A 23,573-nucleotide genomic window follows, 5' to 3' on the forward strand; every position below is an offset into this window, starting at 1 on the left:
TTTAATTTTGTGATGCCATCTCAGGTGATGCTAAAACTTGTAGTGTTGGCCAGTACAAAGTTGGCAACTGCCAAATCTCCCTTACCATTCATCATGGGATTGAATTTTGTGTTCCATTAGCTCCAAGTAGTTGAGTAAACCCTAGCCTCAAGATTTTCCTATCCCATTGAGTGCTTGAACATTCTTGGGCACACCAAGCTAAAATGTCCTTAAGAGTCACTAAATACCATAGGGTTGCGATCTTTGATAGGGCATATCTCAAAGCTCTTGCTAGGTATGGATATGATTTTAGGTGACATAGGACTATGTATTAGAGACCTATAATAACTTCTCTCACTTTTTGGAGATCTTGCTCCATTTTGATTTTGTGATGCCATCTCGGGTGATGCTAAAACTTGTAGTGTTGACTAGTACAAAGTTTCCAATTGCCAAACATCCCTCACTATTCATCATGGGATCAAACTATCTATTTTGTTACCTTTGGGTGGATAGTTAGATCCTAGCCCCAAGCTTATCCCATCTCATTGAGTGCTCAAACATTCTCAGGCACGTCAAACCAAAATATCCCTAAGAGTCACTAAATGCCATACAGTAGTGATATTTGATGGGGCATATCTTAGAGCTTGTGTGAGATATGGATGCGATTCTAAGTGCTGTAGGACCTTCTTCTGACAAAATAAAATAACCTCTCTATCCTTTTGGAGATCTTACTCCATTTTGATTTCGTGATGCCATCTTGGGTGATGCTAAAATTCATAGTGTTGGCCCATACAAAGTTTCCAAATACCAAATCTCCCTCACCATTCATCATGGGATCAAACTATCTATTTTTTTTAGCATTGGGTGGTTGGGTAAACCCTAGCCCCAAGCTCATCTCATCTTGTTGAGCACTCAATTCTTCTAAGGAACGTCGAACCAAAACATCCCTAAGAGTCACTAAATGCCATAGGGTAGCAATATTTGGCAAGGCATATCTCAGAGCTCGTACAAGGTATGAATGAAATTCTAGGTGTTATAGGACTATGTTTCAAAGACCACAATAACCTCTTGCTCTTTTTAGAGATCTTAATCCATTTTGACACCACCTTGGGTGATGATGAAACTTGTATTGTTGGCTAGTACAAACTTGCCAACTTCCAAATCTCCCTCACTGTTCATTATGGGATCAAACTATCTATTTTGTTAGCTCCAAGTGGCTAGGTAAACACTAGTCCCAAACTCATCCTATCCCATTGAGGACTCAAACATTCTTGATCATGCTGAACTAAATTGTTCCTAAGAGTCACTAAATTCCATAGGGCAACGATCTTTGATGGGGCATATCTTAGAGCTCGTGCGAGGTATGAATGCAATTCTAGGTGCTATAGGACTGTGTTAAAGAGAAATAAAATAACCTCTCTAGCATTTTGGTGATCTTACTTTTTTTTAATTTTGTGATTCCATCTTGGGTGATGCTGAAACTTGTAGTGTTGGCCAGTACAAAGTTTCCAATTCCCAAATCTCTCTCACCTTTCATTTTGGGATCAAACTGTCTATTTTGTTAGCTCTATGTGGCTAGCTAAACACTTGGCCCAAGCTCCTCCCATCTCATTGAGTGCTTAAATATTCTCAAGCACACTAAATTGAATTGTCCCTAAGAGTCACTAAATGCCATAGGGCAGCAATCTTTGATTGTGGCGGCTAGATATATCATCTCATCCGATGATGGAGGCTCATGATAGAAGGTAAAGGGGTGATCATACTCGTCATTTTGAACATGTTATTTTTATATGGTAATAAGGTAATCCTTATTTTTATGGTCAATGAGCTTCAGGTCACCTATAAACCCAAGTTGGCTTATTCCTAATGATTTTTCTTTTTTAGTTGTTTTGTTAATAAGTTGACTCAATAAGTGTTTTGAGAGTCATTACACCTTATAAAGTTGTATGTTATCACTAAATGGAGTTAGTGGAAGATGTTAATGATCTTCTTGGTTGTATTCATAGTCATTTCATGATTTTGAAACATAACCACTTCCTTTTGTGAAGAATTGTCCAAAAACTAGCAAATTACATGTTGTTGCAAAGAAAATACAATCATAGGATGTTGGAAGATTGTTTTCACTCATAGGATGTTGAAGATTCTCTTAAAAGGATGGAATAGATGATAGACTAAAGTTTATGAGATACTTATTAGATGCTTCTTGAAATGTCTAAGATTTTAGTTTGAAGCAAGAAGTTGATTATGATTCATTTCTCAAATTTTCTCATTTTTCTCTTATTGCTTCCCAAGTCTTGAATAGGGAAAGTGATCAAGTAGCTTTGTGAAGTTGGGTAGAATTTTGTTCAATGTTATTACCAAGTTGGAAAGAGTCTTTGAAGACACTTATGAAGGTGGGAAATATAGTTTTCCTTAAAAGTGTTCTTTTTTGGAATCCACTAGCTTTTGGTGTGAGCACTTTGAATCATTTTGAATGCAATTTACATTGTCATGTCTCCTTTTCAAATAATTAAAAATAATAATCTTTGCTAAGGCAGGCAGGCCCAAAAACGTGAAGTTTTGGAAAAAAAAGGGGATAATATTTGGAAGCTGATGGAATAATAAATGAAGATTATTATTAAAATATTTTTTATTAACCCCTCTTGGATGTGAGTTAGGGTTACACCCTCTTTTAAGGGGTTTGGAGGCATTTTGGGCTGATTCTAGAACTTGATTTTTGCTCATTTCTTTATTGTTCTTCAGAGGCTACCAAACTTGTGGAGAAGGAGACCCAAGAATGGGAGTTTTCAGGTTTCTAGGAAGGCTAAGGATGATATTTTAAAGCCATTCCATGTGCATGCTCATGCAGAGTTTGTCTTTGTGCTGAACAGTGCAGATTTGTGGGTTTTCGGGTGTGTTTTTTGTAAGAGTTTGGTGTTTTCAGTTGAGTATTTCATATCAGTTTGGGTTGCTACTGTATTTCAGACTTTAAGATGTTAAAATAGAGCTAAATATATGTATTGGGATGTGATTAAAATTTTGAGATAGATTATTAGTGTTTTTGTGGTGTTTCCGGGTATTTTTGTGTTAATTTCGGGAGCCCAATGAGCATAGTTTTTGTCCTACATTTGTGAGCTGTTGTGTAAATGCTATACAGATCTAAAAATTTCATTTTTTAGGCTGTTATCCTGCTGAAATTTCTGTAAAAATATTCATTTTTAGATTTATTAATAATATTTGAAGTTGTGAAGTTTTTGACACTATTTCGGACATACCCGATTTGAGGTTTATTGAGAAATTGGTGAATCTTTGTAATATTGGTTGTTTGATTTTGAAAATCTAATTAGAGGTTTAAAATATGATATAAAATCAGAAAAGAGACATTTTAGTGGTATCAAAGCTATGATCTTTCCAGCTTGAGGGTTTGTAGAAGTTTGCATGTTAGTTTTGACAACTACCCAAATCTTGCACGTCAAAATTTATGGTTGCATGCTACTTCTAATCATTTTCATGTTATTTCTTGGTGAATTTGATGGTTGCATATTTCTTCTAATCAGCTGCATGTCAAAATACATGGTTGTGTGCTACTTCTAATCATTTGCATGTTAGTTCTTGGTGAATTTGGTGGTTGCATGTTGCTTCTAATCAGCTGCATGTCAAAATATATGGTTGCATGCTACTTCTAATGATTTGCATGTTAGTTCTTGGTGTTTGAAGAAGTTATAACCTATTGGGGTTACACTTTACTTTATCCAGAATGGATAGGTATAGTATAGAGTCTCAAAGGACATGATCTTGGACAATTGATATCCAAAGTCAGAACAGTAGAAAGGATGGTTATTTAGACATTCGAGATAAACTTAGGAAAATAAGCCATGACATGTCTGAACAGTTGGTTGAGAACCACCGTATAATGAATGACATGTTTTCCAACCCAGCTAAGGTGGATAAGTTGACTGGATTTCTATTTGGAAAATTTTCTCACAGGGCAGATGACACAATTATCAAGAACTTGCATGAGGAGTTTGAGAAACTAGCTTATAGCTAGGAAGAGGTCTTAGATTCTACTCCACCATAGGAGGTAGTGAGAAAGGATATTACGTAGATTGATAGTAATGGTCAACTTGATACTCAAATTGAGACAATTGTATATAGGTCATTAAAGGGTGATATCACAGGTATTCAGGATGGTATAGTTACAATAGGTAGTGACTACAACGTAGTGGGTTCAGATGATGATTATGAGGATATTGTTGTGCATGATGGTGAGATACCTGGTAGAGATGAGAAGACATTGAGCATTCATGACTTTTCTGAGAAAGAGTACCAGGCATAGTTAGATGCTTCATCACATGAGGTTGAGGCTAGTAGTACTTCACATGATTTGTCCAACTAGCTAAAAGTGAAAAAAGATAGTATTGCAACTTCATTATCTCATCATGATAGGTATGTGGAGTTAGTTGGTATTGGTCATATTACTTAGGTGAGGAGTTTTCTTGAGTTACCATCTGATTATAGTTTACGTATATAGACTCAAGATTATTATATTGGCATTTGGGATTTAGTTGATTGGAAATCTTTAACACTTTTTGGTAGCAGTGACTATCTGGGTGCTATCTTGGATTTGATTAGTAGATTGCACGGTGTTGTATTTTCTTGTGCCAGGAGCTTATCCGATGTTGGTATTAGTTTTTATACATCAGTGTTGGGCTTTGTTCATATATCCAGTCGACCATACTTGCTGGAATGTGTTGATGATCTTTCATATTTGGCAGTGTGTATAGATGAGTCCCAGGATCATATTGGTATTGATGACATCCAGGAGGATGTAGTGGGCAATTTTGAAGACTTAGTTTCCTTGGGTAGAGAGGAGTTGGACAGTAGTGCTACAATTTTTCATACTTTGTATGTTGATATGAGCTTTAGAGTTGATTCACAGGATATGGATGGTAATACTCTAGAGACTAGTAACTTTGAGGATACTCCTTTAGATAGTGCATCAGAGGAGGTTTGTAGGAAATAGTCAAGCCAGTGCCATCATGTGTCTAATCAGTTGAGAGTTAGTGATCAAGACATTGCTATCACTTGCCAACATTTTGATGCTGCTCATTAGTTGTTAATAGTTTATGGATGGGGTTCTCCCACTAGTCATGAACAGGAAGGCAGTTATCTTTCCTTGATAGAGATCCACTCTTTATGGGAGGCTATTCAAATTTTGAGACAGAATTATATGCAGTTGGTAGCCGATAGAGATTATCTTACAGAGTGGGGGAGTATAGCATATGATGCATTATTGTCTAAGGAAGATGAGGTGAGTGAGCTTACTCAACAACTCGAGGTGACTTCTGAGATTCTTGAGAGTACAGAGTTGGCTTTCAAGGAGTCACAGTTTCATTTGACTAAGGTGACCATGGAGTTGGAGCAACTGCAATCTTTACCAAATTTTGTACAGTCACAAGCTGTAGTGTCTAGTGATCTAAGGATTTCCATGGTCAAGATTGTTAGAGATAGTGGAGATGGGGATGCATCCATCCTTGATACTAACATTGGCATATCAAGTTCATTCCCACTAGAGTCAGGTTTAGTTGAGTTGGGTGTTATAGCAAATTGTTGTGGTATGCCTGACATGGTGGTGGCCTCTAGTATTAATGGCACAGAGACTAGAGATGTTGTATCAAAGATCACGTGTGATATTGGTGAGCCAGCAGTTGGCATGGTTCCTGCTAGTAATATTACTCCCTTGGCAATGTCTTCAGAGGTATTAGTCAATTCCAACTTGGTTAGTGATCGATTGCAGTTAGTTTCATTCGGATTGTAGTCTGAGCCACCGACTGAAATTGGCACATTCTATTGGCACTACGCTATGAGGTATGCTCATCAATTTACCTTTGATGACCATGTTGATGAGATGATGATACAGAGATGTAATTTAGTCGATAGTGCTTGTCATCCATTATGGGATGGTTTGATGCCTCGAGATGAGAGTTGTGATGGGCATGACATGGCAATAGGTTCTGTAGTTGATAGCTTGATAATACATGACTTAGAGCAAGAGTTTGGGAGTGATTCTTTAGTAGTTGTTGTTATTGATTCTACTCCTTTAGCTATGACATCTCTTGACTTAGTTGGTGGTCAGTCACAGTGGGCTGCATCACTTGTTCATGGAAAATTTGGTTTGTGTTCCATTTATTGCTATTTATCTTGTAATGTCTTTTCACCATCAGCAGTGCATGGGAGTTATGGTTATGAAACAATGGCTGGTGGTTTGCAGAGTTGTGTTGACTACATGAGTTGTACAGTGTGTGGATTCTCCATACTTGGTACAGTTTCATTCAAGAGCATTCACCATTGTTGCAGAGTTGGATTGTACATTCCATATAGGCCAGTGGGATGTGTTGATGGTATTTACTGTGTTGACAGTTTGATTTGTCCACTTTACTTGGGTTTTGATGTTCAAAGAGTTTGTGTCTCATGGGTTTTTGACTATGGTAGTGGTGATTTTGGAGTTTGGTTGAGCTATAATTGTCAGTTTGGTTATGGATTCCTCTTGGTTATATTGCAGAGGATATTGCAGGAGCTTGTGTTAATTGATAGTAGTATAGTTCATGACTACATTTGGGATCCAGGTGGATTGATTGGTTTATTGTTTAGCCATTGCTTAAGGACAAGCAATATTTGGAAGGGGAGGACTTGTCATGTCCCCTTTTCAAATAATTAAAAATAATAATCTTTGCTAAGGCAAGCAGGCCCAAAAAGGTGAAGTTTGGGAAAAAAAGGGGATAATATTTGGAAGATAATGGACTAATAAATGAAGATTATTATTAAAATATGTTTTATTAACCCCTCTTGGATATGAGTTAGGGTTATGCCCTCTTTTAAGGGGTTTGGAGGCATTTTGGGCTGATTACAGAACTTGATTTTTGCTCATTTCTTTGTTGTTCTTCAGAGGCTGCCAAACCTGTGGAGAAGGAGACCCAAGAATGGGAGTTTGCAGGTTTCCAAGAAGGCTAAGTATGGGATTTTAAAGCCATTCCATGTGCATGCTCATGCAGAGTTTTTCTTTGTGCTGAATAGTGCAGATTTGTGGGTTTTCAGGTGTGTTTTTTGTAGGAGTTTGGTGTTTTCAGTTGAGTATTTCATATCAGTTTGGGTTGCTGCTGTATTTCAGACTTTAATATGTTAAAATAGAGTTGAATATATTTATTGGGATTTGGTTAAACTTCTAAGATAGATTATTAGTGTTTTTGTGGTGTTTCCGGGCATTTTTGTGTTAATTTCGGGAGCCCAATGAGCATAGTTTTTGTCCTATGTTTGTGAGTTTTTGTGTAAATGCCATACAGATCTAAAAACATCATTTTGTAGGCTGTTATGCTGCTGAAATTTCTGTAAAAATATTCATTTTCATATTTATTAATAATATGTGAAGTTGTGAAATTTTTGGCACTATTTCGAACATACCCGATTTGGGGTTTATTCAGAAATTGGTGGATCTTTGTAATATTGGTTGTTTGATTTTGAAAATCTGATTAGAGGCTTGAAATATCATACAAAATTAGAAAAGGGACATTTCATACATTAAAATAAAATACATGAAATTTACTAAAAACATAAACAATAAAAACAAGATATATATTATGATAACCAATAATATCATATATGAACAAACATATAATATAAAATGACAACTAATAATGTCATAAGTCTAATAATGTTATGCATAAAATATGTCATACATCAAATATAACATGTCATATATACATCAAATGCATATTGAATATGTCCACTAACATAAAATCCAACATACTTTCTCACTAATGCCTATACATGTGTGTCTATCAACTATATCATCTCCTTCCCACAAGGGGAAGGAAACAAATTGCTAGAAGTCTTTGGGTTTCATGTGGAGGGAGATGATGGGGATAATGGGGTCTTCCTTACATGCTTCATGCTTAGGCTCTTCTCTAACTCAAGCTAATACAAACAAAGTAGATACGAATCAATAAATATTATACATTCAAATCTAATATATGTACACATAAAATTAATTATTTTCTTATGGCTATCAAATAGTCACTCTATACATCCACCTCAAAGGCTTGGTAATGATTAGGTGTAACAAAGCTCTACAACAATTCAATCAATATAATCACTTATAAATACCATTAGAAATTTCAATACTAACTATTATAAACAACTAAAAACAAGAAAATTCTTTCATACCTCAGTCAATGGCTTTGAACTAGCCATTTTTGTAGCAACTCCATGATCGATGGACTGGCGAAGATGAGGAGTCTTAGATGTGAAGAGCTACATGTCATACAATACAAGTTACATGTAACATGAAACATGAAATAAATATAATGAAATGAATTAAATTAACATGAAATAAATGTACCTCTATGCATCTCATATCACACCTAGGCTCGGTGTCCTTTGTAAATGTCGATGGTCCAGTAGAGAACTAATGCACATGCATAATTTTTTTTTTTCAATTCTTCATATGATTACTTGATAAATATATGTATTAATTTAAATAATTAAATTGATACATACCTCTAGACAATGTTAATAAATTTTAATGAATTAGTCATTTGCTATACATACAAAATGTGATCAAGTTAGTTTATTATAATTATAATTTACCTTTGTATCAATGCCAAATGTCTAACTTAGGAACTAATCACTGACTAGCCCATCATCCATACTTTCTCTAGCATGACTACCAAATGTGCATAATGATCCACATGATTTGCACATGTGACCGCAATGCACAAAAGTCTCCTCCTCAACTAATGGACTCATGTACTGAATAAGGGTCTGCATCAAAGCATTAATAGTCCCTATAGTGTTGGTCTCTACATGTTCCTTCACAACTAAAGAAATAATCATATGCTCACCATGTGGTTTGACAATAGGTGCCCTAACTATATTAGGGTCATGACATGCACCTGACCTCTCAAATGATGACCCCCGACCTCTACCCTGAGATTCTAATATATCAAAATAACTGGGGATCTCCATAAGGAAAAATTCACAATACAATTTCTTTAAGAAATACAATGGAACCTTGTGATTATTTTAGGGAGGAGCATCAAAGACCATCCACCATCTATCCCAAAATTTATTTTTAATACCATTGTGTATGCACCAATGGATAGGGAACCTTTTAGTTGTCTCTCTTATAGTATTTTGTTCACTAGGCTTTTTAAACAATGCACAAATGCTACCTTTTACTATTTCTTCTTTTTTTCACATCTTGATATGATAATTTTTTTACATAATATCTTCTTTGGTCATCACCTTTAACACACCAAATATCCAACTGACCAGAAATAGAAGCTACATGGGTCATAATGGACTCGAGAGAGGATGCCAATTATGCTCTCATTGGATTGGTTTGTCCACAAGCTTTCAACCTACCAATGAGTGCTTCTAATTCATTTTTCCCTATTTCAATTTCATTTAATATGTTTTCTAATGTGTTATGAGGATGTCTTCTAATCAGTGTAGGTTGTGGAATTTCTTGCTCTTCTTGTGGAAGGTTTTGATTCTCATCTTGTGGAGGGTTTTCATTTGAATTTTGTGGAGGGTTTTGGTTTTGATCTTGTTGGGGATTTGGCAGTTCATTATCCACATTTACTAATAAGAAAAAAATTGCAATCTAAATAAATAAAAAAATTTAAAGAAAAATTAAAAAAAACCTACAAAACAATGCAAAAACAAGAGTAGAAAACATATGACATGATCTCGATCTCAAACATCAGCAACAAGGAGGCATTTTGAGGAGGTAGGTTGAAAAAGTGTTTAATTTCTTCAACTCATGTACGTATTGTGAGGAGGAAATCTTGCAAAATGAGATAGAAATAAAATGTGTTGTAGGTTTGCAAACCATTTATAGATTTTTTTAATTTTTTAAAGTGCATACGTGCTATAGCGTGTACATGTTTTAAAAAACTAAAAAAAGGGGTGTCATATTTTTGGCACCACAACTTGATGCACACACCCTATTCTATCCTATATACTCTCCAAATTTTGTAAGCCATTGAAAGGATTCAAAAAAATAAAAAATGTTCTAAGGCTGAAGACCATAAAAGGTTATCGATGATGTTGTGGGACAAGGTTGTTTTTCCTAAGAAGTGCAGAGGTCATGGGTTGAGAAAGATTTATACATTGAACTTGACCTTGTTATCTAAATAATTTTGGAGGATCTTTCAAATTCATGGGGTTTGGAGTAATATTTCTTTTTCAATATATTTGTTTGACCACCCCCTTTCAAGAGTTTTGGCTTTCTAATGGAATTCCTAACCACTCTTTTATTTGGAATGGGCTCCTCAAGGATGCATAGGTTGTAGCATTGAAGGTCAAATGAAACCCTAGAAATGAGAACTCCATTCATTTTTAGGAGGATAATTACCTTCCTCTAGGCCCTCTAGAAATTGTTGATGTGTACAAAGGCTAGAAGGATCATTATGTAAGGAGATTCATATTTATAATGATAGACTAAAGGATGGAAAACATATGAGATGACTTGGGTACTTTCCCTACCCTTTAACCTCTTAAGATTCTTTTATCTTGCATTCTCCTAATTGATAATCTTGATTCATAAGATTGGGAAGCTTCTCCCTTCGGGTTCTATTTTACTACTTCTTACCAAGTTATTGTTGGTGATCTAATGATGACTCCTTGTTGGGCAAGAGCTTGGATTTTGTTCCTCATCCCCAAAATTAAAATGTATTTTTGGAACATACTTAAGAAAATAATTATTAGAATTTAAAATATTTATAAAAGGGGCCTCCAAATCCTGAACATGTATATTCTTTGTTACTTAGAAGATGAGACTCTAAATCCTCTCTTTATTCAATGTCCCTTTGGTAGTGATATTTTTATTTTTTTCATTAATAGTTTCAAAATGTCTTAGATCTTCCTAGATTTGGTCTCAATTTCTTCTCTCAATAGTTCCCTTCCTACTTGGCCTGTAAAGATTTTAAACATTTGTGATTTTTATATCTCCCTCATATGTATTGGGATATTTTGAGAGAAACAAAAAATAGAATTTTTAGAGACAAAGTGGCTCCTCCTAAGGTGGTCTTCTCTAAAATTGAGAATGATCTTGTTAACAATGTTAACATCAAAGGCTTAGTGATTTCTGTTACAAGCTAGAATTTTCATTACACCAAAAGATCAACCTATTAAAGCATGATACAACTAATAGACTTATAGAACATAGGAGGTAGTTAAGCCATGTCACAAACCCTAAAGGGGAAGGTTGGTGGTTAGTCCAACAATTCCCCCCTTAACATTACCTAAGGAGATTTGAACCTATGACCAAGCTCTGATACCACTTATTACAAGCTAGAGTTGTTGTTGCACCAAAATATTGACCTATTAATGCCCAATATAATCACTAGACTTATAAAACATAGTAGGTAGATAAGCCATGTCACAAATCATGAAGGGGAAGGCTGGTGGTTAGTCCAAAATTTTCTTTGAAAGGGAATATCAATTGAGATCATGTTTTTGGTGAATGCTACTAAAAAAACAAGAATGGAATCTAAATGGACTTCTTGTCCCAAGGATTGGTGTAAGGACAACTTTGACAAGGAAACTAAGGAAAATCTTGGGTTCGTAGGGGGTGGAGAAGTGATAATAAATCATCATGGTCATTATCCTAGAGTAGTGGTTCTCCCCTTGGGAAGTCAACCCAAACATTTCATTGAGACAATGGTCATACTCAAGATAACCAAACTAGCTAAGGCTTAAGGGATATCTAGGTTATGGGTGGAAGGAGATTCTTTGAATATACTCAATTGTCTCAATTGGACATTTCTCAACTTTCATGGAACATAGATAATATTACTAGGGAACACATTAACATTATAAATTCTATGGATAGATACCATATTACCCATGTGTATAGCAAATCCAACATGATTTTTGACACCATAGCTAATGTGGCAGCTAGGAGTAGATAGAAAATGATATAGTAGGGAGATGATGGATTACCAATGAATATCATATATTGCATTGATTGTGATATATTTAATGAGAAATAAGAGACAATTATTAGTAAGGATGGGCATATATAGAAGTAATGTCTTTATGAATTTGAGATGTGAGTATGAGAGGAAGGATGAAATTTGGTATAATTGCTTCTTTTTCTCACATGCTCTCTATGTGATTTTGAGAGCTTCTCTAATTCTCATTTGTTTTCATTGTATTAAAAATTCTCTTTGTGGTGGCTCTATACATTTCAATAATTTCAATTAGGCCATAGTACGACAATATAGATATTGAGAATCATCCAACTATGACAAATGGAATAGAATGACAAAGGTTTAGGATAGGGTAAACTTTAAGGAAGCCACCTCCAAGAAAAGATATAAAATATTGGCAAATCTTTCATTATTTTGAAAAAACAAAATTATTTCTATTGGAAAATCTCACAATTTTTTATTCTAAATATGATTAATATTGGTGATTATTCTCGAATTATAATATTTTTTTTATAAAATATGGACAAATCTCAATAATAATAGGAAGTTCATTAATCACCCTGGAATATTACAAATCAAAATTGAACCTTTTTTTACCTCATGGAATATTATGAGGATCATTACATATACTTTAAATCAATAGTGAAAACTAAATATTGGTGATATATCCCTAAAGTAACTAATAATTATGATAACTATTGGTCAGTTAAATATATTTTCTCCAATAGTATATTATATTTGGCTGACTCAAATCTAATCATATAATAAATATTATGGTGAATATTTGAGTTTAAGTTTTGTAATAAAATAAATTATTGAGCAATTTTAAATATTTTAGAACTAAATTTAATCAAACTATAGCGATTTAGGTTGTATCAAATCTTAAATTTTTATCCAAATTAATAGCCAAAAAATTCTAAAATTAGCCAATTTGAAAATATTAGCAACTAAAAAATACCTTGTTTTAGGAAATTATAGAGAGGGGTGGTATGACCACTTTCATAGTGCAACTCCATGGTGGTAAACTCAATGTAGCTCAACTCTTCATAAGTAAGTGAAATGGTGGTAATCTAAAATTGGGTGAGAGGAATATCTCTATTATAGAGGAGTTAATTTCCATAGTGGTGGGAATTCCTATGGTTGGAAAAGAATTTTTATAGAGATTGTAAGTTCTTAAACTCTACCATTAATAACTTCCCAAAGGAGTTAGGTAAGAATGAAGCTCTAATGAAATAAGAAGGTAAGACCTACTTCCATCTTAGTTGTATCAAGAAACTATGGCATTTTTCTTTGTGGACTATAAATTACTATGTGGCCCTAGATGGTAGATTCTCTAGAATTCACTTGTACCATTTTATGTTCTTGAATCATTTCAAACTTGTTATCAAGATTTCCATCCACTTTTCTCATGTATCTTATTTATCTACTAGCATCAATGGTGTAAGGAATAAATTCTTGGCTAAACCTCCCCTCCATTAGGGTTTTATGCTATCAATTTATGATAACATTAAAACCCATTCCATCAGTATTTTTTTTGAGGTTAAATATGTGGAGAGGTTAGATGATAATTATTCAAAGGATTCTCAAGGCCTTTATAACACTAAGGATAGTGATTTCATTCAAAATATGAGGAGGTAGGGTTTAAAGGAAAGGGTAAGGGGAAAGTTGTGGCCCTTAAAACCCCTATGAAGACTCCAAAGAATAATTTACCTCTTGGGAAAAAGAAGAAAAAGAAAATAGTAGAGTCAAATGAGGGGTTGTATGAGTAGTCTATGGATATTAAGTTTAAAGAAGTTGGATATAGAAAGAAAAATAATGGAAAGTAGATGAAAAACAAAAGGAAGGCTATGTTGACCTTGAACTGTGAAAATACCCTTGTGCCCAAAAAAAATCCAAGGTTATTTTTTTTTTTAGATGAGAATAAAGAAGATGGTGATAAGATGGACATAGACATTAGAGAAATAGGCATGAGAAAAATTGTCAATAGGGTTCAAAACAAACCAAAATCTAAGAGGAAGGCCCTTAAGGGTGGTCTAAGATTGGTTTCCCCATTGGAATTTATAAAAGACTAGTATGGGCATGCCTCTTCTCCAAAAAAAATAAAATGATTCTAATCCTCAACCCACCCATACTAGCAAGGTCATTGTTGTTGAAGGGACTTCTTCCCCTCCCAAACATAGAAAGATGGTTTGGAAAAATATGAGCATGGACAAAGTGGGGTTGGGAATTGTCAGGGACAAGATGACCTAAATGTTATTGAGGTTTGGTTAGGTAATGTGTACTTCCAATTGCTAATTGATCATGCCTTTAAGATTCTTAGTGACAATAGTAAGTGGGATGATATCAATCTTTTCAAAAATGCTAGAAATAGTCTCTTATACAACTTCACATCCATCAAATAGTTATTCCACAAGGTAATCGATTTGAAAGAATGGATGGAGACTATGGGAGAGAAGATTGATAAAGATAATATACATGATGTTGTTGGGAGGGAAAATACTCCTATGGGCTCTCTCATAGACATGGTTACTTTCAATAGGTTGGAACCTCAAGTTATGGAATTGGATAACAAAGTTAATAGTAATGAAAGAACCCTTAGGAGTATAACAAATCAATGATGAAAATTCCTTAAATATTCTGATCAACATGTAAAAATTCTTATTAGTAACCTAGAAGTGAGTATGGAGAAGAAAGCCGTTGTCTTTGTCACTAAATATTTAGCAATTGTTGCTTATAATGAGAAAGGAATTGCAAGGAGGAGTAGGGATATCACAAGTAATATGTCTATTGTGTCCTCCTTGGATGTTAGTCAAATCAAGGATGGGGTTGAGAAGATGGACCAAGTGGACAAGCAGGTTGTTGAGTTGATCAAGAAGATGGGATAGGTCCCTTTTTGTTTCCTTTGTCTATTCCCTTTTGTTTCTTTTGGTTTTGCCTTTTTTTTTTTTTGTTTTCCTTTTGGAGTTGGATTTTGGCTACTGGCTCTAGTTTATTTTTGTTATGCTTTTTCAAAATTTCTTAATGTAATATCTTTTGATCTCTCATGTACAAGGTTTCAAGGCTCCTTCAAAACCTATTTTCCTAATAAAAAATATTTCAACCATAGCTTTTTGTGTCCATTTCAAGATGCAAATTTGAGTCTAACAAAGTTTTAAAAATCCTTTATATACTGGTTTCTCTTTAAGATCCCAAAGAGAGATCCACTACCTAGGAAAGAGGCCATGTGATTTTTTTTTCAATCAAGGTTCTTATTGTATAATAAATAGTCCATATTAATAAAATACAATTTAAAAAGTTCAACTATAAAATTGTAAAATATAGTTCAAAGTGATTATCCTATAAAAGGGTGCAACAAAATTGATAATTATTAGGAAGTATAATTTGTATAGGAACAAAAATAAATAAAATAAACCAATTTTATCCTATTAATAATTTATATTGTGGTTCATTAAATACGTGATAGTTTTTCAGCACAATTTACCACAAGTTAAACTTTAGCAATGTCCTCTACAAAATTTCTATAATTAAGTATGCAAATATATGCTATATATTTTACCCCATGGTATTGCAAAAATATTTTTTGGAACTAAGATGTACAATTTTTTATGGGAAGAAGCCCCTTTAACTACATTTATCATTATTTGAGGTTAACGAATAAAAAAAAGGAAAAAATGCATAATTTATTTTTTACTAATGATGCAAAAAATTGTACATTTTATATATAAATTACTCTTAATGATTAGACCATAAACAATGGACCTCTTATATTATAGATCATAAAAATTCTTGTGTGAGTTTTTATTAGGTGAGCTCAAAGATGATGAATAATTAATATTGGAGGCTCTTAAGATGTCAAGTAAAGTTGTGTAACTAAAAATGTATTAGATAATTTATGTTAAATAATAAAACATTATAGTACATAAAAATCTATGAAAAAATATTAGTTAAAAGCAATTAGAAAAAATAAATTTTAAAAAAATAATCAAACAACTATGTTGAGGAGTATTCATCTAATTACTATGGTATCAAATTGACACATGAATGGGAGATAGGAAAAATCCAAGAACAAAGTAACTCAATAAACATAATCAATTTTTCTAAAGGAATAACTATCCCTTCATGGACTATACATTTTGATTGAAATTTTTTAAGTAATGTTTAATTTATACCAAGCACATAAAACTACCCATGTTTAACAAGAAAGAAATTATGTGGGTGGAAGACTAGCTAATATTGAGGTCATGACTAAATGATTTCTTTTTTAAGGGTAATAATGACCATATCCCAATTTAGATACAAAAATTAATGTGTGTTACTATCAATAATTTCTTTTCACACCCTTGAGTTGGTTCTATCAAACCATACATGAATATTGATATAAAATTTAGGGCTTTTATAACAATTAGTTGATTTTTTATGGTATTTATTTTGGGGTTTTATTTTATTTTCCATATCTATTAGAGAGGTGGAATTTTTATGAAAATGAGATTGGGGTGATTGAAATATGTTACATTTAGTTGCCTATGAAAAATGAAAAAAGGTTCAACTTTCTTGGTCTGAGCTTCTAACATGAGTCCTAAATCCTTATATGGAGAAGTTGCATGTGGTCTGAGCTTCTAACATGAGTCCTAAATCCTTATATGGAGAAGTTGCATGTGATGGATATGGAAGTTACTTATACATTTTTTTATAGATGGGAGGATTGGATTTAAAAGTTATATGGGTTGGAGATATAATAAATGAGCATTTTATTGCAAATGTATCACAAACATTGATTGAAGGAAGGAAAGTTTATAGAGATGAGAAGACTATAAACAAGATGTTGGACATTTTATTTTATGTTAGGTGAAAGAGACTTTTTTTATAGAATGAAAATTTAGGCTGTGACTGTAAAGCTTCTCTCAAAAAACCTTAGGTAGATATAGGGAAAGTTATTATGAGATATTTGACTCTATAGAGTAAGTTTAGTAGGTCATAATTCACAACATAGAAAATGTATTTAAATTTCATATTGCCTTTTAGCCACCATCACTCATAGGTTATTTTGTAATGGGAAGAAACCTTCATATTCTATCCTCCATGAAGGTAAATTTTTTTTGACTATGAATATGTCTATGCATTGCATATTGAAATGAACCTCATTCAAAAGAAATTATAAAATACTAGAAGAATGTTAGGGTCAATTACAAGGACAAAGGTTCATAATATTAATGAATATGACTTTGATGTGGATAAAATATTTTGTTCAAATACCAAAAAGTGACTCAATGGTAATATATTAACCCATAAAAGGGTAGCCATATATGATGAGGAAGGGTCAAATCATTTACCCTTGGATAAAATGTTGGTATCTCTAACAATTGTTGTCCAAGAGTCTCAACTACTTAGTTATTTACAAGGAAAATTCAAATGGTCATCACTATGATTGAGCTACTCTATATAGTATGAGTAATGTACATAAGAATGAATGTACTGAGATCTATAGGAGCTAAGTAAGTGTATGGTCATTAAGTATTTCAATACATTCCGAGCTCATCAGTGATTGAGAAAGTATCAAGTATATAAGTTTCGAGTTACATAGTGTGTGCTTAGCACAATACTTGTTGAATATCAAAAGAGTACTACAAATCAAGCAACATCAATGCCAACAAACAACAATGCCAAGCATTAGGAAATAGTAAAGACCAAGAAATGAAGAGTTTACATAAAAGACAGGAATGGAACATAACTTGAGGCAACATGTTTTACAAGCCAACTTCAAAGGAACATTTAAATATTGTAGAGGTTGTTACAAAACATTTAAAAGATTTGGATCATAGATCCCTATGTTGTGCAATCAATGATTCAGATGGAGAGGCTATTATGGAAAAATATAGAAAAATCTTACAAAACTCATTAAATAGCAAAGATCTTAACCTGGATCATGAGAGAGAGTGAGAGATACATGTGCAAAGTAAGAGAAAGAGCAGAGACATGTATGCATGTGAACAAGGAGTTCAAAATTTAGTGAAGGGTTCTATTATCATCTAGAAGAGAAAGTGACCTATTTATGGTATTGAATTGAAAAGGAAATACAAGTAATATCATTTTAGAGGAGAGGATCAATTACCAAGGAGAAGACTCAGAATCAACTTACAAAGAAAATCAAGAGTTAGCTACTAAATCAATTTTAATTGGCTTGAATTAGTGTAAATCTCTTAATAGAGTGGTCCTAATAGATCTTTGTAAATGTCTAAATAGAGTCCTTTCTTTGTTGTAAGTGTTAAATCCTCTAACAAGATGAGACCTATTAGTCCCTTAAGCTTTTAATAGGGTAGACCCCTCACAAGGTAGATCATATCTTAAGGTCAAACATTGTAATCTTAAATAGTTAACTTTATTACTATAGTGGTACAGATTTGTGGGTGGCATCCCAACCCTAATTATAGCTTCACCTTGGAGGATTTCTAGATTAAAAATAAATTGTGTTATGCGTTTTATTTTCATTCATATGATTGATCAGATTTACATTAAAAAATTTATATGCACAAGTTTACTGATAGATGTGAGTAAATGAGTTGAAGAAAAGTTTAAGTGTTTAAGATTCTAACTCACACACCCCCCCCCAACCTCAGTATCTTGTTATACTATTTATACCTCCATCATTCAACATAAAATAATGCCAGTCAATTTGGACCCTCATTTTGTTAAAAGGGATAAAGGTAAAGCTAAGGTGGCTATCATAAAATTGAAGGATAATAAGGGCCCCTATATGTTCCTACCCTCTAAGGAAATATAAAAAATTCCCTAACCAAAAGAATAAAAAAAAATGCAATATTTCATCCCCTTTTCCCTTGTTGATCCTACTCATTCTAGAATTAACAAGATACATATGGGTATTGAAATATGGAGATATCAATTAACATGGCACAAGAAACTTTGGAAAACAAGTATCCTTCTACTTTACATAATGTAAATATTTTAATATAGTTAAATATTTTTATGGTAAGTTAATAAGTTGTCCTTTCTTGGATTTAGGAATAATTTTGTGCTTTGAAGGAAAAACCCTCCCTAAAAAGTATGATATAATGAATAATTTATTATGTTCAATAGTCAAATCCTTGCATAGGACATTGGAAATCTTAAAGAAAATAATTTGATGAATGCATATAAAATCTAGAAGGTATTATTAATAATATGAAGGATAGGGTGAGAGATGTTGTGGTCGTGAGAAAGATGATGATTGATATTTCCACTAAATGACTAATGAAACTCAATGAATAGGTGGAGGATTTATAAGTTTTATCGAATGGTGTGCTTTGCTCTCCCTCTATTTCTATCAAATCTAATAGAATTGAACATTGCAAGGAAGTTGGTTGTATTATGGAAGTGGTTTGTATATTTGATATATTAGATGAAAAGAATATTCTTGGATTTGCAACCAAAACTTGAAGAAAGAAGAGCAAAATCACTCAAATGGACAATAATGCTTAGAAGGTTAGGATTATAAATGAAGAGGTGATTAGAGAAAGTTATAGATATATTTAGTTCTTTATAGGTGGTTGGGGTTGAGATCCTCGATTTTTTTTCTTTTGTCTATGATTTGGTAATAATATTTTTTTGTTTGTTGGTTATAGATTTATTATTACCAATTTTAGCATTCTACTAAATTTGGTAGACTTATATGAAATTTTATAGAAATGTAGTGATATAATTCAAAAAAAATTTAAAGTATCATGTGATGTGCTTTATTTTGATTTAAAGTAGAGAAAAAGTAATTAAAGTAGACAAATACAAAAAGTAAATCAATTTATATTTCATTCATGGAATTTTTTATTGCATTCATGTATGATATTGTTATTAAATTATAATTATAAATGCAATTTTTTTCAATTCAATATCTTTCTTTGAAATCACAAATGTACAATACATAATTCCATAATATTTGTAGAAAGATATCAAAAATGCAAAAGAAAGAGTACAATTAGATAGAATTCAATTTTTTGAGGAAAGGATAGGATCCAACATGATATGAGGTAATGACAAATTTCATAAAAATTGGATCAACTAATATGTTTATTTGTAAGAATTGTTCTTGAATCTTCTATGCACGTGCAAAAAATTGTTAAGTTGGTGTTAGTCTATAAATTGATCATTGATCAGTCTGTACCCTACCTATAAAAGATGACCTTTCTTGGGTTGCATTCTTGCTATTATATAAAATCAAAGAAATAAAAAAATGATTAACTAGAAGAAGAGGAAAAGTGATAACATATTTGTTCCTATGTGCAGATAGAGATGAATTTTTTTTTTAAGTCCATAAAGATGTAATAATATTTAATAATGATGGATCATTCAATATATAAATTTTTTTTCTCAAAGACACTATGAAGATTAATAAATGAAAAAAAATTATTCATAAAATGAATAAACATGATGACTAGGGAATAGTGAGGAATTCATTGATACAATATAGCAACAAGACTAAATATTATGAAAATATTTTGGTGAGGTTTATAGATAATAAAACTAATATTAAAATATGTAAATCTAAACAATCATATAAGTAAAAAATGGCAAAAATTCTACATCACATCAAAGGAGCATACATAGCCCTCTAGTCACTATACAATCTTAAAATGGACACACTTCCTTTTGAGACCTTTTAGAACTCCTTACTATTTTTTTTTAATCTTATCCTCCTGCATCCTTCCATTATATGATTATTCATAATACCTTACCTTTTTGACATAGTCTTCTAGGTGTTTATTTGCTACCCTTTTTACCATATCTCTTGATCAACATATTATCTTTCAATTTCGTATTCACCTTGTTCTAGGTCTATATGAGGCCTTTATCTACCCTCCCCTTAGACTAGGTTCGCCCAAGTTGATCTATTCTAGGACTAGGATGAATAGGTAGAACTAGTCTGAGACTAGGTTGACTGAAGTTGACCTAGTCCATAGCAGTTATAGGGTTTAGAGCCCAAAAGTCCTCCAGCATTCCAATTGATTTCCAAGTCAGCCTAATTTTTTTTGATGTCCAAAAGAAATTACGAAAGAAGAATTGGGGATTTCATTTTCATAACTCATATTCTCAAGTTATCTCATTTTTACAAGATAAGGCATCTACTCAAAAGCAATCAAGGCATTCTTCTTCAAGAATGCATCTTTAAGCATTCAAGTCTAGGAATCTCCATCTTGCATCAAGATTCTTCTTTCAAGGTGGTACCAGAATTTCTCTACAAGGAGAAGATATATCATTTTAATCTATTCAAGTTCTTATATTACTCATCTATTACATATCACATAACTTTCTATTTGTGAGGCATCGACTTCTTTGATTTCCCTTTGATTTCTTTGAGTCAACGCTATTACACTTACATACTTGATCACATATCAAATGCAATTTCATCTTCCATGCTAATTGTATCTCTCATGTGATATTTTTGTATCTCTAATACATGTAAGAATTTCCTTTATCAAATATATTTCTATTTATAGTTAATTCCTTAACCTAGGGCTATACCAAGGCAAGCCCTCATTAACCCAATGTTCAACAAATACTCTCTTTTTTGTTTTTGTAGTAATATGATAGAAGAATTTTACATGAATATCTAGAAATAATTACTCAAAACATTTTTAGATAAGTTGACTCAATTTTGTTATATTATTATTTGGCTATGTTAACTTGTGGGAATCAGTCCTTGCAAGTTGACCTAGTCCTTCTATAGGTTTACCTACTAGGTAAGTGCACCAAGTTGTGGTGCCAAAAACATGACACAAAATGTATTTTGAAATTTTAAAATTGAATATGTGCTATAGTGCACATGTGCTTTGGCTTGGGGAGCCTAAGCCAAAGTTCATATGCAATATAACATATGCACGCTTTTTAAAATCCCAAGTTTTAATATATGGGTTGCAAACCTGTAGCCCATTTTATTTGTTTTTGTTGCTACATTATTTCTCCTCAACAACACACACATGGGTTGTAAAACTTGAAAAAATTTCTCACCTGCCTCCTCAAAATGCCTCCTCATCACCACAGATCAAGATTGGGATCACAGAATATGTTTTCAACTCTCTTTTTTTCATCGTTTTATATGTTTTTGCATTGTTTTGGAAGTTTTTGCATTGGTTTGTAGATTTTTAAAGTTTTTCTTTAAATTTGTTTATTTATTTAGAATGCAATTGGTTTCTTATTATGAAATATGAATAATGAACCACCAAATCCCTAGCCCAATCAACAAAATTAAAATAAAAACCCTCCACAAGATCCAAATCAAAACCCTTCATGAGAAGAGCATGAAATTATACAACCTCCATTGATTGAAAGACCTCCTCTTAGCACCCAAGACAACATAATGAATGAAATAAAAAGAGGAAAAAATGAATTAGAAGCATTCATTGGTAGGTTGAAAGCTTGTGGAAAAACAAATCATATGAGAGCACAATTGGCATCCTCCCTTGAGTCCATTATGACCCATTTAGCTTCCATTAGTGGTTAGTTGGATATTTGGCATGTTAAGAGGGATACACAAAGAAGATAGTATGTAAATGAATTATCCTATAGAGATGTAACAAAAAAGGAAATAGCAAAATGTAGCATTTGTGCATTATTTAAAAATCTTGAAGAACAAGACACTCTTAAACATACAACTAAAAGGCTCCCCATCCATTGGTGCATAGATGATGATATTAGAAATAACTTTTGGATAGATGGTGGATGGTCTTTGATGCCCCTCCCTACAATAATCATGAGGTTCCAATGTATTTATTAAAGATATTGTATTGTGAAATTTTCTTTGGGGAGATTCGTAATTATTTTGATATGTTATAATCTTAGAGTAGAGGTGGGGGGACATCATTTGAGAAGTTGAGGGCATGTTGTAACCCTAATGTAGTTAGGGTTGCTATTGTCAAGTCACGAGCTGAGCATGTGATTATTCCTTCAATTGTGAAGGAACATATAGACAGTAGTACTCTATGGACTATCAATGCTTTGACACAGACCTTCATTCATTATGCCAATCCACTAGTTGAGGAGGAAACTTCTATGTGTTGTAGTCACATGTGCACATCATGTGGATCCTTATGCACATTTGGTAATCATGTTGGAGATAGTATAGATGATGAGCTAATCGCTAATGAGTTCTTGAGTGACACATTTGGAATTGACATAGAGGTAAATTATAATTATAATAAACTAATTTAATCACATTTCATAAGTATAGTGAATGACTAATTAATTAGCACGTCTTGACTTTGTTAAAAATTCAGGGTAAGAGTGTTGATGGCCCTAGTATAGATTCCCTGGCTCCATTTTGCATCTCGCCAATGATTCAAGAGGTATGTATCAATTGAATCATTTAAATTAATACATATATTTATTAAGTAATCATATAAAGGATTGACAAAAAATAATTTATCCATGTGCATCAATTCTATATTAGACCATTGACATTCACAAGGGACTCTAAGCCTAGGCATGATATGACCTTCAAAAAGGTACATTTGTTGTGTTAATTTAGTTAATTTGATTATATTTGTTTCATGTTTCATATTTCATGTAAATTGTATTATATGACATGCAGTTGTTGATGTCTAAGACTCCTCATCATCTTCACTAGTCCATCGATCATGG

This window comes from Cupressus sempervirens, chromosome 9 (genome assembly GCF_028749045.1).
Source record: "Cupressus sempervirens isolate cs-2001-9-10 chromosome 9, ASM2874904v1, whole genome shotgun sequence".
Lineage (NCBI taxonomy): Eukaryota > Viridiplantae > Streptophyta > Pinopsida > Cupressales > Cupressaceae > Cupressus > Cupressus sempervirens.